We start from the raw sequence: 9,234 nt of genomic DNA, 5'->3' as shown, positions 1-9,234 counted from the left end.
TTCACTTACAAAGTGGATGTTGAAACTAAATAACAACATGTGCCACTAACTACCATAAAAGAGGACACTAATGGGCAAAAATGGAGCCACTAACTTCAAAAAGTTGAGCAACAAAAGTTGGCTAAGTCTAGCTAGAAACAGGAAGTACTAAACTGAAATAAGTAAAAACAGTAAAAATAATAATAAGCTGAAAAAATGTCAATTCCCTAACAGGGCATAGTAGCCTAAGATAGATACAAGGCAGACTATCAGTACATTAGAATGTTGACTCATGGAGGCATTGAGCATTATTGATTCCATCATGATAAGGTAGGCTAAAATTGAGGCTCCGAAATCACCAGTGTTCAAAGGTGTTTGTGATGCACAAGAAGTAATAAACTTTTTTTGGCACTAGGAGAATTATTTCGAATACGAAATGTAAGGGACGAAGATGTCAAGATCAACACCATAGTATTGTGCTTGTTAGAAACTAACATGCTATGGCGGAGATAAAAATTGACTGATGTTGAGAGAGGTATGTGCACAATTAGCACGTGGGACTAGTTTAAGCAGAAGTTTTTATTGTTAAAGAATGACAAAAGTCTCACATTGGTGGTTAATGAGATGGATGGGCTTCTTATAAGGCTTGAGCAATCCTCCTCCTTTAGAGCTAGCTTTCGGGGTGTGAGTTAGGCCTAAGACCTAATTTCACATGGTATCAGAGCAGGAATCGTCTCACCTGATGTTGGGCCCCCAAAATCAAAATTGCTCATGCACCAGATGCTAAGCATCGGGTGTGAGGTGGGGTGTTAAAGAATGACAAAAAGTCCCACATCGGTGGTGAATTAGATAGGTGGACTCCTTATAAGGCTTGGCAATCCTCCTCCCTTTGAGCTAGCTTATGGTGTGTGAGTTAGACCTTAGACCTAATTTAACACTTATGTCTTGTACCAGAAAGATGTAAACTTTGAGATTTGAAGAAAACATGAAACATATGGGACTATATCAAGCATACGCTATTTCTTGAATGGTTCGACCTTTCTTCATTGTGAAGTTTTCGTACTGAGCTGAGAGTATGTCCACTTTGGATTGTTTGAGTTGACTCGTTCCTTCATGATCCATCCTCAAACTAACCCAAATCACTTTAGCACATTCACACACTGAGATTCAGTTATACTCACTAGTAACTATTCCACACACAAGCAACTTTTTTTGCTTTGTAGCTTTTTTTTTTGTTCTTTTTGAGATGGACTTCATTGTACTCCCTTTGTGTCTTTGGAATCAATCTAGTAATCTCTTATTTCTCGACTTCCTTCATGGTCACATGAGGTCCTTCCAAGATGAACTATCCTCTGTCATTATGAAGTCATGCATATTAGGCTTCCATCACCCATTGTACTTTTGATTGAAGCTAGGGGATTGGTGGTTTACTGACCTTCTTCCAAATTTGTTGGAGCAGTCATATAAACATGATCCTCTCTTGGTATTAACTATATAATAGTACTCCCTCTTAATCAATTATTATTTTGTATGATCCCCCCACGAGTTAAAAGATTTGGTCTTTTGATAAATCAGTTAACAGAGATAGTTAAGATAAGAACTGAAGGTAAAGAACATACTATGTTTACGTGGAAACCCCCACGCTAAAAAAATACATGAATTGTCTCATAGGATCTTTCAAGGCTATACTATCTCAAACCAAAACATAAATACAAACTCGAGTACTTCCCATGGATTAAACTCTTAATTCTACACACCTTGTAGTACCTCTATCACAAGACGCAAACCAATAACTATTTCCCCACTATATCAACTAACTCTAGTTGATATAGACTTCAATAAAACATCACGACTAACTCTAGCCACTCACTCAAATCTCAACGATAAGAAAAGAAATGATTTACTGCCCTTTGTAACATAGGAGTAGATCTACACATAAGAGCACGAGGCATTAAACTCAAAATACAACTAAAGAAAGTGCAACACTTAAACAACTCTTATTTGATTCAATCTCATATTGATATTAAACAAAACTCTGCTACCATAAAGAGTACATAATGTAAGAAATTTCGCATCTCAATCACAGGAATCGAGAATAGTTTCAGCGAATCGTTCTACAGAAATGAAAGAAGATCCACCCTCGGTCAACTCCTTCCTGAAGATCTCTTCCATGTCTTTGACTCTCTTCCTCAGGAGATTTTTGCTGTCCATTGTGCTTCTTATAACTTTCTCCATCTCCTCTGCCTCACAATTTCACGATGATCACTATCACGCATCTTATAAGTCAATGTCAGCTCTACTGCCATCTCGATATCTTTAACCAATTGAAATGTGTTAATCTGTTGTTCTGCATAAAGGGGCCATGTCATAATTGGTACATCATGTCATACACTCTCCATAGTCGAATTCCATCCACAATGAGATACGAATTCTCCAATGGCTTTGTGAGCCAAGATATTGACTTGGGGTGCCCATCCACATACTATTCCTCTGTCTTTTGTCCTCTCCAAGAACCCTTCCGGCGATATCTCCTCTAATTTTGTAGTTTCAGCATTCACAGGCAGACGTATTGACCAAAAGAACCTAACCCCACTTCATTCAAGTGCAATTGTCATCTCGATAAGCTGTGATGGCTGAAAATTACCCGCGCTTCCAAAGCACAGAAAAAGAACAGAGGAAGGTAGTTGCTGGTCTAGCCATTTCATGATTTCTTCATCTTCAGATTTTGAATTCCCTTTAGCATTTTGTGACTCAAGGTAAAGAAGAAATCCTACTGTGTAAACTGGAGTTAATTGAGGATCAGATACTAAGCTTTGGTTTCTTTGAACGTGACACCATGGTTACAGAATTAGTCGTAACCTTCCTTGACAAATGCAAAAGTAGGTAAGACTTTTGAAGTTACCGGATCAGATCGATTAAATTCTCTCCCAAATTGGTCATGCCAAACGGACAGATAAAGCAGGAAACCAAGAAAACCAGCACCGGAAGTAAAGAAAGATAGGAAGGAATGTCAAGTGTATTTGCTACATCAATCATTGAAGTGCAAAACATATCACTAACTAATCCAATAATTTTCGGGTTCGAATCAATATCCGGCCATGACTTGTTACTTATAATTGGATCTTTAACAAAAGGGTCAATAACTTGCTATTAAAAGAGAGATGTATTTCTCAACAGACTTTGCTAGTTCTTCTGGATATGGACGTTCGATTTGAGCAAGTGTGATATATCTAATTCGACTGTCCAATACATCAAGGAAAGTTCCGCTAAAAGCAGGTGGGAAGCATCGCTTGATGTAGGCATCCCATGGTGATATTATAATGAGAATTGTTACATATACCCTTTCATCTCTACTAACCAAATTCTCTACAAACTTGCAAATCGAAACAAGATGTGACCAATGGATGGGACAGGCACAAATACCAGCTCTCATTTGCTCATATTTTGTACTACTAACTAATCAGAACATGAAAATATGTTTAATGATATAAGAGTGGATTTGTGATGTTTTTCTGGTAGTGGTTTAGTTTGAGTACTCATTATAATTTGTGTTTGTACAAAGAAAGAGACAAATTTATTTTGGTACTAATTTTTTATTTATGTTTGGTATATTCTATTATACATATAATCTTTCTATGACAATGTATTGCCAAGATTTTTATTGTACACTTAATGGACTACCACAAATGCAGTAACAATCTAATACTTGAGCATTAAAAAGAAATTCAGGCATATTTTCCACTAACTCCTTTTTTTTCATCTCACTGATGCTTCTCAGATTGAAGTGACAAAACCTTTTGTGCCATAGGTTTGTACATGTTTGTGAAGTAATAATGTAAGCCTTCTCAGTTATTTTCTTCCAATCAACTAAACACATTTTGTTGCTCATCTTGACTTAAAATAACTCTACTCCAGAAGGGTCAGAATCAACATTCACGATTTTTAAAATGCAGAGAGTAATTATTTTCAAGCATTTGTCCAACACTCAACAAATTTTGACTCACATCAGGTGTGTACTGAACATCAAGAATAGTTTTATACCTGAAATTTAAGACATAGACATTATACCTCTGCATTTGACTTCTACTGCCTCAGTGTTCCCCACTTTTACTTTAGATTTGTAAGTATAATGGAGGAATTTGAATAGTTCAAGTTTATTGCACAAGTGATGTGTGCAATCACTATCAAAAAGCCATGAATCAAAGGATTCATTAATTGAAAAGTATGAAACTGCAAAGAGTTGCTCCTCATGTGCATCTGCAGCTTCTGCTACTTATGTTTGCAAAGCACCAGAGGTCTTTGCTATTGATTCGCCGACCTTGGATATATGTCCCGTCTGCTTACAGTTTCTGCATATAGCATCAACACTCCACCAACAATATTTACCCAGATATGTATTTCTTTTACAATGTTTGCAAGAAGGAAATTTCTGCTTCACATCTCAACTATTGTTTCCTCCACCATGCTTTCCCTTATTCTTTTTGTGGAATTGTTGCTATCCTTTTTTCTTTTGTACAGAAAAAGCTCCTTCCCTGAACTTTTCCCATCTCATAGTCCTCCTTTGCTCTTGTGCTTGAAGAGCACTCGTTACTTCACCTAATAAATGTTTGCCCATGTCCTTGGATTCTTCAATATAGAAAATCTTAGATTCAACCCTCTCAGGAAGAGTCACAAGAACTTTTTCCACATTTTATTTGTCTGTAAATTCTTCACCAAGAAGTCTAATATTATTAACAATTAAGGAGATTCGATCAGTATACTTACTGATAATTTCATCCTCCTGCATATTCAAGGACTCAAACTCTCTTTTCAGGTTCAAAACTTGGATTTGACATGTCCTATCGCTGCCTTGATATTCTTCAATCAACCTATCCCAAGCCTCTTTTGCAGTTTTGCAAGCCATGATTCTGTAAATACAGAATCTGCCACAGCATTCTACATGAGCGACTCGACTTTAGATTCATTTGCCTTCTCTTTGTTGTTGGATTTTATCCGAGCCAAGGTAGAATTTGCTGGTAGAGCAGCAAGTGGTTTATCTTCTGTCATAGTTTCCCAAAGTTCATAGGCTTCCAAAAAATCTTGCATCTTCACAGACCAGATTTGTTAATTTTCACCAGTGAAAGGGAATGGTGGATCTAAAGTTAGGTTGTTGGATGTCATTTGTGTTGTAGGTTAAAACTTTTTGGTCAATAAAGGCTCTAATGCCACCGTTAGAACTAAATACTCAAGAAAATGATTTGAAAAATAAAAATAGAGTGAACTTATGAGATTCCACCTATATATTAATCTGCAGAAAGTCTAAATTTATACAAGGAAATAAACATAATCATTTCCTATCTAGTAGACACTTACAAAGTGGATGTTGAAACTAAATAAGACCATGTGGTACTAACTACCATAAAAGAGGCCACTAACAGTCATAAATGAGGCCACTAACTTCAAAAAGTTAAGTAACTGAAGTTGGCTAAGTTTAGCTAGAAATAGGAAGCACTAAACTGAAATGAGTACAAACAGTAAAAATGATAATAAGTTAAAAAAAAATGTCAATTGTCTAACAGGGTATAGCAGCCTGAGATAGATACAAGGCAGACCATCAGTACATTAGAATGCTGACTCATGGAGGCATTGAGCATTATTGATGCCATGAAGACAAATATAGAAATACTTAAAGGAGAGGGCGATGGTTGCTTGACGGAGACCACTTGGAAGGCCATCGTGATAAGGTAGGCTAAAATCGAGGCTTCTAAATCACCAGTGGTTTAAAGGGGTTTGTGATGCACAAGAAGTACAAAATTTTCTTTGGAACTATGAGAATTACTTCGAATATGAAATGTAAGGGACGACGATGTATAGATCAACGCCATAGTATTGTGCTTGTTAGAAACTAACATGCTATAGTGGAGATAAAATTGACTGATATTGAGAGAGGTATGTGCACAATTAGCACGTGGGACTAGTTTAAGCAGAAGTTCTTATTGTTAAAGAATGACAAAAGTCTCACATTGGTGGTTAATGTGATGGGTGGACTCCTTAGAAAGCTTGAGCAATCCTCTTCCCTTAGAGCTAGCTTTTGGGGTGTGAGTTAGGCCTGAGACCTAATTTCACATGGTATCAGAGGAGGACTCATCTCACCTGATGTTGGGCCCCCAAAATCAAAATTGCTCATGCACCAGATGCTAAGCATCGGGCGTGAGGTGGGGTGTTAAAGAACGACAAAAAATCCCACGTCGGTGGTTATTGAGATGGGTGGACTCCTTATAAGGCTTGACAATCCTCCTCCCTTTGAGTTATCTTATGGGGTGTGAGTTAGTCCTTAGACCTAATTTAACACTTATGTCTTGTACCAGACAAATGTAAACTTTGAGATTGAAGAAAACATGAAACATACGGGACTATATCAAGCATACGCCATTTATTGAATGGTTTCAACATTCTTCATTGTGAAGTTTTCGTACTGAACTGAGAGTATGTCCACTTTGGATTCTTTTAGTTGACTCGTTCCTTCATGACCCGTCCTCAAACTAACCCAAATGACTTTAGCACATTCACACACTGAGATTCAGTTATACTCATTAGTAATTATTCCATACACAAGCAACTTTTTTTGCTTTGTAGCTTTTTTTTGTTCTTTTTTAGATCGACTTCATTGTACTCCCTCTGTGTCTTTGGAATCAATCTAGTAATCTCTTACTTCTCGACTTCCTTCATAGTCACATGAGGTCCTTCCAAGATGAACTATCCTCTGTCATTATGAAGTCATGCATATTAGGCTTCTATCACCCATAGTACTTTTGATTGAATCTAGGGTTTGGTGGTTTACTGACCTTCTTCCAAATTTGTTGGAGCAGTCATATAAACATGATCCTCTCTTGGTGTTAACTATATAAGAGTAATCCCTCTTAATCAATCATTATTTTGTATGATCCCCCCACGAGTTAAGAGATTTGGTCTTTCGATAAATCAGTTAACAGAGATAGTTAAGATAAGACCTGAAGGAAAAGAACATACTATGTTTACGTGGAAACCCCCACGCTAAAAAAATAGATGACTTGTCTCATAGGATTTTTCAAGGCTATACTATCTCCAACCAAAACATAAATACAAACTCGAGTACTTCCCATGGATTAAACTCTTAATTCTACACACCTTGTAGTACCTCTATCACAAGACTCAAAGCAAAAACTATTTCCTTACTATATCAACTAACTCTAGTTGATATAGACTTCAATAAAACATCACGACTAACTCTATCCACTCACTCAAATCTCAACGACGAGAGAAGAAATGATATACTGCCCTTTGTAACATATGAGTAAATCTACACATAAGAACACAAGGCACTAAACTCAAAATACAACTAAAGACAGTGCAACACTTAAACAACTCTTATTTGATTCAATCGCATACTGATATTAAACAAAACTCTGCTACCATAAAGAGTACATAATGTAAGAAATCTCGCATCTCAATTACAGTTATTGAGAATAGTTTCAGTGAATCGTCCTAGAGAAATGAATGAAGATCCACCCTCAGTCAACGCCTTCCTGAAGATCTCTTTCATTTCTTTGACTCTCTACCTCAGGAGATTTTCGAGGAGAATTCCTTTAGTTTCTTTGAACATGATACCATGGTTACGGAATGAGTCGTAACCTTCTTGACAAATGCAAAAGTAGGTAAGACTTTTGAGGTTTCTAGATGCATTGGCTGCTATATTTAAATCACTATCAGATCGATTAAATTCTCTCTCAAATTGGTCATGCCAAACGGACAAGTAAAGCAGGAAACCAAGAAAACCAACACCGGAAGTAAAGATAAGATAGGAAGGAATGTCAAGTTCATTTTCTACATCAATCATTGAAGTGCAAAACATATCAATGACTAATCCAATAATTTTTGGGTTCGAATCAGTATCCGTCCATCACTTGTTACTGATAATTGCATCTTTAACAAAAGGGTTGATAACTTGCTATCAAAAGAGACTTTGCTACTTCTTCTAGAGATGGCGGTTCGATTTGAGCAAGTGTGATATATCTAATTCGACTGTCCAATACATCAAGCAAAGTTTCGCCAGAAGTAGACGAGGAGAACCTATGTTAGCATCCCATGGTGGTCTTATAATGAGAATTGTTACATATACCCTTTCATCTCTACTAACCAAATTCTCAACAAACTTGCAAATCGATACAAGGTGTGACCAATGGATGGGACATGCACAAATATCAGCTTTAATTTGCTCATATTTTGTACTACTAACTAATCAGAACATGAAAATATGTTTAATGATATAAGAGGGGATTTGTGATGTTTTTCTGGTAGTGGTTTAGTTTGAGTACTCGTTATAATTTGTGTTTGTACAAAGCAAGAGACAAATTTATTTTGATACTAATTTTTTATTTATGTTTGGTATATTCTATTATACATATAAACTTTCTATGACAATGTATTGCCAAGATTTTTATTGTACACTTAATGGACTACCACAAATGCAGTAACAATCTAATACATTATCGATCTGTTGAGAAGGAGAAGGAGAAGTAGATCAGATTGTTGATTTATATATATATATATATATATATATATATATATATATGGGTTCATATTTTTAATGCATCTAGCTATTTGAATTTTCTTAAATTAATGTATAGCCTTCTTTTCAAAATTATGATACATTACAATTTCATCATGCTCAATATATTGTGTTTAAATATTAATTTTGATACATAACTTAATTTATTGAAACACAAAACGAATACATAACTATTGCAAAATTCGTTATTTTTTACTACCAGATGCATATGTATCTCTAAACATTATCAAATATTATTGTTGACACATAAACACTTCTTTTTTATGACAACATCAGCTTGTATCATTTTCTTAGTTATGTATATGACATAACATTGATAGAGCAATGTATAATTTGTGTTTGTATCAAGCAAGAGAGAAATTTGATATACAAATACAAAAGTATTAACTCAATTCAATTGTATACAAATTCAAATTTTGTGCAGATATATAAACACAATCATTGATACATGTACGTTTTAATTACATATATACAATTATCGAACTGATATACAGATACAATCGCTTCGATTTTTATACAAATCATATGTCTGCATTTTATACAAATCAAATGCTTTATAACAAATTATGTTTGCTATGAAGTATAAATAGCAAACTATAATTATAGAACACTAATATAATTTTTATGTTTGTTATAATAAAAATATGATAACAGTTTACCAAAAAAAA

The 9,234-nt window shown here is 35.4% G+C and overlaps 1 pseudogene; it reads right to left on the bottom strand.

The window, feature by feature from the left end:
- Nucleotides 1–2,055: 2,055 nt before the first annotated feature.
- On the bottom strand, nt 2,056–8,217 carry LOC101252098 (UDP-glucose flavonoid 3-O-glucosyltransferase 6-like; annotated as a pseudogene).
- Nucleotides 8,218–9,234: the final 1,017 nt, after the last annotated feature.

Source organism: Solanum lycopersicum, chromosome 7 (genome assembly GCF_036512215.1).
Source record: "Solanum lycopersicum chromosome 7, SLM_r2.1".
Classification (NCBI taxonomy): domain Eukaryota; kingdom Viridiplantae; phylum Streptophyta; class Magnoliopsida; order Solanales; family Solanaceae; genus Solanum; species Solanum lycopersicum.
Note: the sequence above shows the minus strand (reverse complement) of the source record. Positions and strands in the feature narration are given on the sequence as shown.